The sequence below is a fragment of the Haliaeetus albicilla genome, chromosome 13, assembly GCF_947461875.1.
Source record: "Haliaeetus albicilla chromosome 13, bHalAlb1.1, whole genome shotgun sequence".
NCBI lineage: Eukaryota > Metazoa > Chordata > Aves > Accipitriformes > Accipitridae > Haliaeetus > Haliaeetus albicilla.
Genome location: NC_091495.1, coordinates 38,199,906 through 38,211,912, shown reverse-complemented (window position 1 = coordinate 38,211,912; position 12,007 = coordinate 38,199,906). Strand labels below are relative to the sequence as shown.

Here is a 12,007-nt window from a genome sequence, read left to right as displayed (position 1 = left end):
CCAATATCTAGTGCAAACTACTTTGATCATAACATCAGCACATGTAGCAAGAAGAACCATTACGTGTGTCCTCAGTCCTCTACGCAAACATTGAAACTCCCCATAGCATTATGGTTCACCTTTGGAAATACACCTGAGTGGGCTAAGAGCGCAGTTCCCACTGATGTGTTATTGTGAGCATCTTGCTGTATTAGACCCCTTTGAATATCTGCACCAGTATCTCAGGAGCAGAGAAGAGATGTTTAAAATAAGGACTGACCCAAGCAGTAAGCTTGATGTCAAACACCTGCTCTTTAGCATTCTAGACGAAAAAAATCTATTAATGAAATTATATAGCTGCAGTCTCTGCTGCTGGGTCAGTTTGTCTCCATACCTGTGACTCTCAAAATTAACTGAATTGTACATCTTTGTGCTTGCTGAGGATCTGGAACATGGATCTTGGTTCCCAGGCTGAAGTATTTAAGAAGCTTGACAAAAAAAATTTTAAAAAAATCAGTTTTCTTAATGTCCCTTGGAGGTGTCCTCTGCAGTAATCAGCAGATGTGATTCTGCTCAAGCAAGTCTGTGTGAATGTGTATCACAGCCATTGTCTCTAAAAGCCTCTGTACTTTTCCTGATTCCTCTGCACAAGCAATAGAAGGGTATGCGCAGGAAAAGCAGTGGGGCTGGCTGCTAAATCTAACTGGCTGCAGTTACTGATGGATTTTGCAATCCCAAGACTTGTAGAGTATTGTTACTTAATAAGTTGCTTCTTGGCCAGGCAGGGTCAAAGAGGAACATGGGTGAAATAATAGGGGTTACAATATAATGTTTTGTGGCACTGTTTTTCAGACTTCCATGTACATGTGGATTGAGATCTGATTCTGAATGTGACTGCCCTTCTGCCCTTTCCCACTCCACTCCATCTTGGTGATGATGATGCTCATTCTGTTAACTTTGATTGCTGAGAGGTTTCAATGGGAGTAATTTACTCTAAACTGGAGATACTTAAACACAGAAGCATCTTAATCTGCAGGAGATTTTTTTAAACACGAAGGAACTGATGGCTGTGCAGGCCTTCCCCTTCTTGTTCCTGCTTGCAGCTACCCCTTCCTCCAACTTCTCCCTGAAGGGACAACTGGACTATATCTGAAGAAGGGCTTGTCTGATTCCAGGTTGTTGGTTGAATTGGAGCTTTGTTTACTAGAGCTGAAACGGAGGACAAGCAAGTACTGCATGGTGCCTGCTTTTGTGAGACATGAATCTCTCTGTGGGTCATAATCAGTATGTGATACTGATGTGTTACATTGGGTCTTTTATGGCCAGGAGGTGTCCTTGGTTTGTGTGCTACAAAAGCATGTTTGCATCCAGCAATAGAGTTGGCTGTGACAAATCACGTGACTTATAATGAAGACAAGTCATTATGTTCTGACCCTTCCTGAATCTGCACATGTAGGTGGACCTTTATATGTGATGAGTGAACATGTACTTGGTTGGTCATGGTACCTGTCAGGAGCATTCCTTATTTTCAGGGTTTAGGATCCATAGCAGCAGGTTTCTAGTCACCCATGCTTACAGCACCTCAGTAAATGCAGTTCTTGACAGTGAAGGAGTAAATGGTGATGATACTTGCAAGGCAATGGGTGTCAGTAGTTCTGGCTTCCATTCCTGGATTTGCCAGTAGTGAATAGACATAGAAGAATCTCCAGCTGCTTGCAGTTCAGTTTTTGTTCGATAAAAGAGAAATACTGTCAGAATTCTTCATCAGTATAAATAGTGGGTTTTACTTCTGGCAGTAACAAAACTAGTATTTAATCAGAGAAATCTTGAGATGCTTGTTTTCTTTTATCTCTGTATTTCCTGTTGCTGTAAATATGGGAATGTTCTAAAACTTTTATATTTTAAATTAAGCTGGCAGTATTTGGTCTCCAAACGTAGGCTAGATGGTCATGAGGAGAGACAGGAATGGAGAATACTCCATGGAGACCTCAGAGTTTTAATTTGCACCTACATCACCATTGAAATTAGCTTCAGTGGATGTGTGGAGTGTAATCATACCTCTTAGTGTACATTGGTACCTTGTAATGAAGTGAGCAAGGATCAGGCCTCAAACTGATACTAGAAGTAGGAACCCCCTAAAAAGAAGTCTTTGGTAAAAAGAGATGCGTTGAGATGCCATCAGCCTAGCTGAGATTTCTGCAATGCAAGTTTGATTGCAGGGCAGTTTGTCACTGCTAGGAAAGATGGCTGAAAGACTGGTAAGCTTAGGAGATAGAGTTTCAGTTCCATTCACCTGCAGACCTCCTGCTTGACTTTGGGGAGGAACAGAAGAATCATGTGCTACTCCTTTTGTTTCACCTCCCTGTTTGGAAAATGGGGATGTACAGTTTCCCTCCCACACAGGCATGCTGTGAAGAGAACTCTGCAAATGACTGATATGCTCTTGTACTCTGGAGATAAGGACCAGACAAACAGCAAGGGCCCAATTTATCCCTGTACAACCCATTTCAGACTTCTCAGTTGCATCCTCCATCCTAACTCCCATATTATACATTAGATGATCAGTAGCCCCATGAGGTTTGTTAAATCTGGGAATTACCCTGGAGTAGATCCAGTCCTGCTATGTCCTTGATTTCTCTTGAATACTTGTGTGTGTGGATACTCCCCCACAGAGGGAGAATTGCGAAGGACAGTTGATTCTGCTTTAAGCTGAGAGTAATTCACTGTAAAGCTTTTGTGCACAACTGCCAGAAAATAGTTGCAGCACAGTGGTGAATTTACCTCTGAACAGGAATCGCAGAACAGCTTCTGCACATGAAGGAGAGCTAGTGAAAGTGTCCTGTTTAGTACACAGATGAGCTCTTAGTTGTGCTGCATGGTGCATGTTAGCAGCTTGGGGAGTAGAATCTCGGAATGGGCTGCCGTGAAAAGATAGTATCTCCTGAGGTGCTTCCTACACTGCAAGAACCATGTGGCTAGATACAGAGGTTTCTTGAAGGGCATTTTGGGATTCCCTAGGGTATTCTAGCTACTAGCAAATAGGTAAGACTTTTCTGTACACCTGCCTTTATAGAACAGCTTGTCCCAGGCTTTGCGAGGTGTCCCTCAGGGCATGGCCTGTGAAGTGCTCTGGTGCCAAACTGTCACTGTCCCCTTGGCACATGGTCTTTTCTCCCAGTATATTTTTTTGTACTCTGGTCAGACATGAGAGGCCCCATAAGGTACAACATGACTTCCAAGTCAGCGTGATTGAGACACTCGAACTGGTTGCATAAGGTTGTTAAAAGAATTCTTCATTAAACTCAAGTATCCCTCAGTAATGAATGCTGTGGATGAGAAAGCTTTTGATGGCCAATAGCAAGCAGAACTTTGAGACTGATGGGCTGTATTTGAAAGCAGTGTGTGGGGAGGGAGAATGAGAGACAAACGGGTGCTTGAGACAGGCATCTGAGAATGCTGACAAAATGCAGAAGTCAAAGGGACAAACAAGTCCAAGAGCAAGCTCTTGTCCCCCCATGCTTGCTGCACCACCAATGGGTCTGAATTTGTCATACTGAAGTTCATTGTCTGATTTCTTTTTTTAATTTTTTCTTCCCCTTATTGTGACCCTAAGGTGTGCCCATAACCAGTCTGTGGATATGGAATGTGATTTCAACAAATAAAGGTGGAGTCCTGTTTGAAGTTTGATAAGGCTCAAGTGACCTTACATGTACTAATGTAGAATTTTATGGCATGAGATACATCTGGCTGTGTCAAAAACACTGCATGTACTGGCTGAGCTCAAAGACCATCCTTTAGAGACTGACAAATGGCAAATTCCATGCAAGGACTGTGATACTCCTTGAATGCTTAACTGTCTCTGAAGACCAAGGAAGGCTCCACACAGCCCCTCTGGTGTTCAGGCATGCAGAATTATCTGTTGAGGGGTTCCATCTAACCCTGAAGTATTTTTTTGTTTTTTGCTTGTATGCAAAGTTGTCATCCTGGGCCTTAGGAGAGCTCTACAGTTAAGTGTCAGAAGTCTCAATACCATTGTGATCTTGCCACAACTAGACAAGGATGTATAGGAGAGCAATTCTAATCCCTCCTAAAAGGGGACTTTAAAAACTTTCTAGGTCTCAGCAGTGTTAGCATACCCTGGCCTGAAAGCTCTGAGTTAGGAAAGCAGCTGCATTTCAGATGTAGATGCAGGCATGTCTGGTCATCCAGCCTGATGGTGCCTATAAAGCTGCTCAGGGTCTGGCTGTGACAGAGGAAAGCACTGCAGGAGGCATGAGAGATTATTATCCTCATCATGAGAAAATGAGAAGTGATCTTACTAATAAAATACATGCATTATATAAATAAAGAGAATTCTTATGCAATTTATTCTCTTCATGGACATGTTTGATTCTATGTCACATGGAGTGTGTGTATGTGCATTCATATTAGGCAGAATAATGGCCTTTCTGAAAAGATGTTAGTGGATTATTTTACTCTTGCTGCAGGTGGCATTAAGATGAGAGGACTTGGCTATTGTGCTGTCAATTTGTTTAATGATTATTAGAGGAGCAGGTGATTTCTATTAAAGGGAAGTGACAGACTGTCCATTAGATATAGATGCATGTTTATTAAATTGGAAGCCTGGAGCAAGCAGCCTGGCTCATTTCCTTCCAAATTCCAGACCAATCTGTTTTATTTTGCACCTGGAAGGTTCAGAGCACTGTAAAAGAGGGAACTATTTACCAAGCAGGCATAAGAGGACACTTGCATTCATGCACATATATTCACTTCCATCCCAAATAGAGATTGCAGTGGGAAGGAGGCTGGGGGAATGCAGGCTGTAATACATGTTTCTTAGTTTAATTTGTTAGCCTTCTCACCTAGATAGGTTTGGAAGCAGAGAGAGATGACATAAGGATTTAATCTTTAAGTGCAAACCCTTTGTCTCTTCAATCTGTGTGTGTGTGTCTCCACATAATAGAAAGATTGGCGATCTCCTCTAGCCCCATTTATCCCAGTGTTCTGGGTCTGCTGGTGCCAGCTGCTTCAGTGGAGATGTAAGCTCTCTCCACAGTGAACAATTATAGAAGAATCTACTCAAAGGAGACATTTATTTGTAGTCCCCACCAGCTATTGGTTTATGCTCTGAAGCAGCAGAATTTATCTTTCTCTTTAATCCGGTTTAATGTGACTGTGGATGTTCTCATTACCCAGACAGAAGTTTAATCCTTTCAGGAAATGTCTCCCCAATTCAATGCCTCTGTTATCCTTCTTTCCTCTGAGTCAAACTGGTGCACATTAAAATCAAATCTTTCTTTTCACAGATCTAATGTAATAAGCTTACCACTCCATCCACCCCCATTAACCAGATCTTCACTGGGATAGTGATTCTGGGTCTGGTGTCTGCAGATCAAAGAAGATACTGAAAAATTGGAAGGGTTCATAAAAGAGCCATATAAATGATTCAGAGTCTGGGAAACATCTTTCTAGTGAAAGATGTAAGAAGCTTGATCTATTTAGGCTATCAAAGAGGAAATAAAGAGGAGACTCCATCACAAGGTACAAGCACAAATACAGGGAAGATGACTTCTTAGAATAGATGGCTCCACTAGCCAGCAGAAAAATATGCAGTGGAATTTGGCTGGAAGGTCAGGATTCAGCTTTCATTGGAAGCTGGAGCTAGCACAAGAGTTGGAGAAAAAGTACATATGTTTTCAGGGTAAGATAATTAGCCATTGGAAGAATTTACCATCAGAGTAACAAATTAGGAAAATCCAGAACACGAGCCTATATTAGGAGATCTGTAATGCTCTCTGATGAAAAGCATTATTTTATTCTACTGATTAGAGACTAAACTATAAATGATGTGTCACAGTGGATACTTGAATGTTCCTCTTAGAGACAGCAGCTGAGCATCGTGCTGCCATGTTGCAGCAGTGTGGCTGCAGAAGGGGAGCAGCTTAAAACACAGACTTCTCTGCCAGGAAATTATGAAATCGGGTTCCTGGTATCCTCCTGAATTTCTCTGGGGCCTTAGTTTTTCTCATTCAGTTTTCCTACCTGTAAATATTGATAGCACTGAGCTATTTCCTGTCAGGAGACAGGTGTTGACATCCTCACGTTCATAAAGCATTCTGAGTATACGTAACGCTATTTTTGCACCAGAAATGAGCAGTACGTGATGCCTCCTGGTGGATTTCCACTCTGTATTTAATTCCAAATGTATGCATCAGTGCAGCCTAACCTAAATTTACTCAAACTAAAGAAAACAGAAGTCTGCTCTGTTGCACGCTCCCTTTCCTGGATTATGTATCTGTCACTGCAAAGACAGGGAAGTGTGCTACTGCATGCTAATAAATCGCTTTCTTTTTGCAGCTCCGTACTCATGGTGAGTGGCTGTGATTTGTGAACGACCTGTTTCTGCTCTGGGGACAGCTGGACTGAGAAATCAACTGGGAGTTACAGTGAGCCGATTTGGTTCCAGTCTCGGCTCAACAACAATGAATGGGCAAAGGCTGCCACCTTCAGTCAAAACCTCCTTACAGCAGCGGAGGGGAGAAATTGAGAGAAGAGCTTGCACCACAGGAAGATTTGAGATGGAGCAGGGACCAGATGGAAGAAATGTGTTAAGGAAGCATGAGATGGGGAGCATAAATTGCACTGACTGGTGTCACTTCCCTTTGTCATCTGGGTGAATTCCTGTCCCCAGACTAAAGTCCTGCAGGTAAACACTTCATTACTGAAGTGGGGGTATTTGCAGAGTGAGGGAGATGTTACTGCTGTCCTTAGTTCTCAGGGAGAATGAACCTTCTTTTCTCCACCCCACCCTCCCACCCCTTCTCCCTTTGGGAACTTACTTAAAATTCTTTCTGTCCTTATCTCAGGCACCCTGGAGCCCTAGATGAGCTGATTGCAATTTTGTCATATTAGTCCCCATGAAAACAGAAGTAATGACTCTTGTCAGCTGAGAGGCTGTCCCCGGGACCACCCTTACCATTCAAAACACCCTACTGGTTCCAGTCACTCATAGTCCTCTCTGATGCTCAGCAAGGGAGGAAAGGGGAGGGCAGACATTAAATATTGCTGTATTTAAAGGCTACAGTAACATATTCTTTGCTTCCCCTCCAACTATTTGCTGGGCTGTTATATCACCATTCTTTTTCTGTTTTTTTTTCTTTTTTTTTCCTGGGCACATGTTTTTCCCAATTCAGGCAAAATCACTACTTCTATACTCAGCTGTCCTGATTGCATGAACGAGAGTCTGATTGCATTATTCATCTGCAGTGCTCATAAAAGACTTCAAAACTCTTGACTAGACCTAAAGCTTTTGATGACATTCTGTTTCAATAGAAAAGGGGAAAAATACTGTGTGAACCGGTGGCATCTGATCACATTGCAACCCCACCAGCTGTGGATGGGACAGCTAGGCCTGCATGGTGCAATATGAGCTGTTGCTTTTACTGGGCAGTTTCTGGGAGATGGCTTGCTGGGCTGTTCTGCTTTGTTTTTCTCTGTGTCCAAGGCTGCAGTGATGCTGGGGAGGAAATTGATTTTACATACTGGTATGCAAAGGTAGCCTAACTCCAAGGAAATGCTGCCACCTGTGGGCATGTGAGCACATTTATCCCAGCTTGGTTATTTTTGTATCATTAGAAACTCTGACTTAGCTTGTTAAAATTCTTCTGATTGAAAAGTTTAGTAAACTAGAAAAAGAAAGAGGGTGATCCAGTGAAATGAAGACAGCAGGGGAAAGGTCATGCTGTATTTCACCACTGACAACTGGGTAATTACAGGGACAAAATACCAGGCTAAGTGTGTCTTTGGTCTGACTGATCTGACCAGTCTTATTTTACTTATTCTATTGTATCACTGTTGCAGCTCTTATCATCACATCTACTCTTTCAGTGCCAGGGCATCTTGCTTGTGTTTGGTTTTGAGCAGTAGAAGGACTCAATCCAAAAGCTGAGTAGAGATTCCCAAGGGGGTACTGCAGTATGTGCCTGTTGCAGTTCTTGAAAGGAAGCATGAAATGGGATCTGAGTGGATGAGTCTTGAGTACTGTGCGTGAGACTTCACAGGTCTCTACTAAGCAACTTATGTTTATACAGTGACTCTGTATACAGTGAGAGCCAGCTTTATAAACTTAGGTATTCCAGAGAGAAAGTACCTTGGTAATGTCACTAAAAAGATATAGTTCTAAATCAGAACTCCCATTCAAATCCTTCCATTGCAGAGGGAGTCCCCCCTCTCAGTATCCCAGCCTGTCAGTCTGACTAGTGCTGACATGATGCATAGGACTGGCACTGAGGTCACTGCAATGTCACAAGAGCAATGAGTATTCTAGAAGGTCAGGACCAAGCAGTTAAGGAAGCTGAGGAGGAAGAAGGCAGAACAAAGTGATTCCTAATATGGCAGGGAAATTCAGCCTCACCTGTGCACTGTCTTTTCAGTTCGCTTTTATTATACCATCTTTGTTTGTTTTCTTGGGGGGCCTGTTTACCATATTGGCTTTCAGATTGGCTAGGTATGCTTATGGTTTCAGCATACAGAAGATCTGGATGAAAAAGGTAAGGGCAAAATCTTTCTGAAATGGCTCATATTTTGCGTGTTGATGTGAGAATGCAAGAATTAGATTCAGTATGGAAGAAGTACTAAGAAAGTATCTTCTGTTATAGTGCACTGAACATGGCATGTTCAGGGAAAGTTTGGTATACTTTTATCTTTGAGTTGATTACTTTAGCAGGTTAGTGCTTTTAGATGTTCCTGTCTTTCCCCTTCTAAGAGGAGGGGACAAGATAGTTTTTACCCATGTAGATATTACTAGCTGCACAAACGTATGTATACTGAAACCTCAGCACCTACATATGCATGTAAACACAGATGCACGTAAGAGCACTGTAATGCTTGCTTTTCAATCCACATTTGCATACAACCTCTGATTCTTAAACACACAAGCTAATATGTGCAAATACACAGTATCTCATACACACAGATATTTAAACACGAAGGCAGAATTCATAACAGAAATGAGGAATACATGTACATGGTCAGGCTGTCTCTCAAGACCATAAGCTCCCCACTCTGTAAACTGCAACTATTGGAAAAATTGTCTTAAGTTGTTTTTCAGTATTTTAGAATAGCCTTTTTCACATGGTCCGAACAGACTGGACAAGGGTGGGATTAAGCGTGCTGAAAACAAATCCACCACCAAAAGATCTATGATCTTTTGACTCTGGTCCTCCCTGTGTGCATTGTGGAATTTTTGAGAAGGTGTTAGTAGCTCCCAAGGATATCACGCAGGATGGTTCTTATGACATATCCAGGTCACTTATGTACCTAATTACAATGTCATTTGCAGGACTCAAGAGCTCTTTCCTTGTGTCGCTTCATGTTGCCTCCAACAACTGTTGCAGGCCGTTTCACTCTACCACTTCCGAGGGAGGGCTTGACATACTCATCAGCTTACCTGGATTGTGTGGTCAGAAAATGAAGGGAACACCTGTGCTGCTGGCAAACTGTAGGCATCTCTGTTGGCCAAAATGTTAAATTAATCTGATTGTCTGCTGTTCTTTTGACTGCTGAGTAGAGGTGGGGTTTTGTTCTTAAGTGTTACTCTTTACAGATTCTGGTGCTTGGGAAACTCAGTGTAAAAGAAGAGAGGCCAGCACAGTATCTCACATTACAAGCAGCATTGGTCTGGGTTTTTTTGGGTTTGGGGTTTTTTTTTTCCTGATAGGTGTTTACAGGTTTTCTATCATTGAATAATCTGTGTTACTTATTTGTTACAGTTATTAATAACTGTAGCTGCAAGAAGGACAGAATCCTACCTCATTGCAAAAGCTGATCAGAATTAGCTGAAGCTGTACAGTAAATCTAAGTCTTACCTGGGGCTGTTACTGGCATACATTAAAAGAGGTAACAGGCCATGTTAAAACAGAACACTGGAACCGAGCTATTCCAGGGTATATGCTAGGGAACGTTTTACGTGATCAAAACTAAGAAAATGAATTCACACCTGGCATAAGATGGGGAAGGGTGGGGAGACTAGTAGAGAGGTGTTATTAGCAACAGAACACACTCTTCCTTTCAGACTCAGGTTATGAGGCAATCACTTTAAGGTGATGTGAATCAACATTCATTGGTGTAACCAGTAGGGAAGAAATGAGACTGCATCTGTGTATCACACTATGTGTCTGCACAGCATGCCCTCAGTGAATTCCAGGAAGATAAGGCTTTCTGAAGCTTTTAGTAGCTTAGCTGAAGGAAAATATATTCCACCCGTCTCTTACTTTCAATCCCCATTCAGATTTGGTGGTGGCTGAATGTGTTGGCTTTAGCCGTCTTGGGAAACAGTGTCTGGCAAAGCCAAGGTTAACATTCTGTTTGCTTCTCTGTCAGGACAAAGATGTCTGGTGGCCACACAAAAGGAAACAAAGTTCTGTCTACTGGATAAGAGTCTTCTCTACGCAGGTAGAAATGATGCTATCAGCTCAAACATCTATGGGGTGTGTACTGGTAAGTAGATTGGTTAGCACAGGTTTCCTCTTCTAACGCAGGTGGTGAGGCATATCTGTTCTTTTGAGGACATCAAGTGAAAACGCAAGCATGTCTTACATATATAAAACAAGTATATATGAGTTTTGCAGTTGATACGATCTAGATCATGCTTTTTCCTGATATAAATGTTTGGCCTCAGAAGATGATTTGGAAGGTTCCTAAGCAGGAAAAGTTATATAAAATGACTGAAACTTACCACCTGATGTTTCCCAGACTGCTGCATCTGGCTACACAATCTCTGTCTTCTGGGTAACTGAATCACTTCTGAGTGATTCAGTCCTGATGGCTTGCTTGGTGGCTTACTCTTTCAATGGGAACTGATTATAACAGTATTGATGGTAATCATTTTCGCTATTTTAAATGCATGTCCAAAGGATTGAGAGTGCTGTCTTTATCTACCAAAAAAGGATATGCCAATGACACATCTCAATGGAACTTAACTGGCTATTTTTTTTTTAATCTGAGCATTCTTTTGTATATTCGATTTTGGTGGCTGGAAGTGAATGAACAACTAGTCACATGGGTTTGATTCCCTGGCCTTTCAAAATGACAACCAGGGAACTGGAGTAACGTGGTCAGCTGCATCAAGCCCTCATCAGTAGTAAATTAACATGATAGCGTTGACTTATATTGGTTATGATTTTGGTTCATTGTGCATATGCCTAACTAAAATCTCTGTCTTGGGATTGCTGCAGAGTGTAGGTAACTGAATTTTGTTCCTTCCGCCTCTCCTGTGAGTCATAGAAAAACAGAAAAAGTGATGTTTAAGATGTGTGCTTGTTATAGATGGAAGCTGTGTTACTACCACAGTAAACCTCATAACATCCTCTTTGATGCCTATGTTTTCAGGTGATACTCGTGTTTCTTCTGAATATTGGTGCTCTTATCATTTATTTTGTCAATCTTGCTGAGTAAGTAGATGACTGATGTTTATCCAAAAAGCTTGTTTAAACAAACTGTAGAAACAAATTGCCAAGCTGATTTGTTTTCTAAGAGCTGGTTTGTGGCCACAGATATGAGCCAGAGGAGCCTATGGGCACTGATATGTGACAGGCCCCTTTGAGCTCCATGGGTTGTCATCAGGTACATACTCCCCCCTTCCTTTAAGATGCCAATACTCTACAGGGACTACAGATGCCAGAAGAGCATACCTTGGGCATAACTGCATGATAGCAGCAACCTGAGTAGTGCGTGGAACTACACAATGCATCCAGAAAGGAAAAACTGTGGTTTCTATCTTCTGTTACAGCTGTTGAAGTTTCACTGTATGTAAGGTTTTTGTGTGTATACCTTCAAGGGTGGATTTTCAGAAGAACTGAGGGACAGATGTCCAAATCCTACAGCTTTTGAAAAGGGACTGGCACCCGTTTTGGTACAGACATTTTCAAAAGCATTCAAAGCCTGGCTGTTGCTATTGCAATGTTTAGAGAATGCTAGACCACGCACTACCCAAAGCTCTTTTGAAAGTCTGGGCATTTATTTTTGGTAC

General features: G+C 42.0%; 1 long non-coding RNA gene across 1 annotated transcript; it reads left to right on the top strand.

The window, feature by feature from the left end:
* Positions 1-6,339: 6,339 nt before the first annotated feature.
* On the top strand, positions 6,340-11,426 carry LOC138688687 (uncharacterized). The gene is made up of 3 exons (XR_011327576.1): positions 6,340-6,685; positions 10,360-10,476; positions 11,368-11,426. It is a non-coding gene; the product is annotated as an uncharacterized lncRNA (long non-coding RNA).
* Positions 11,427-12,007: the final 581 nt, after the last annotated feature.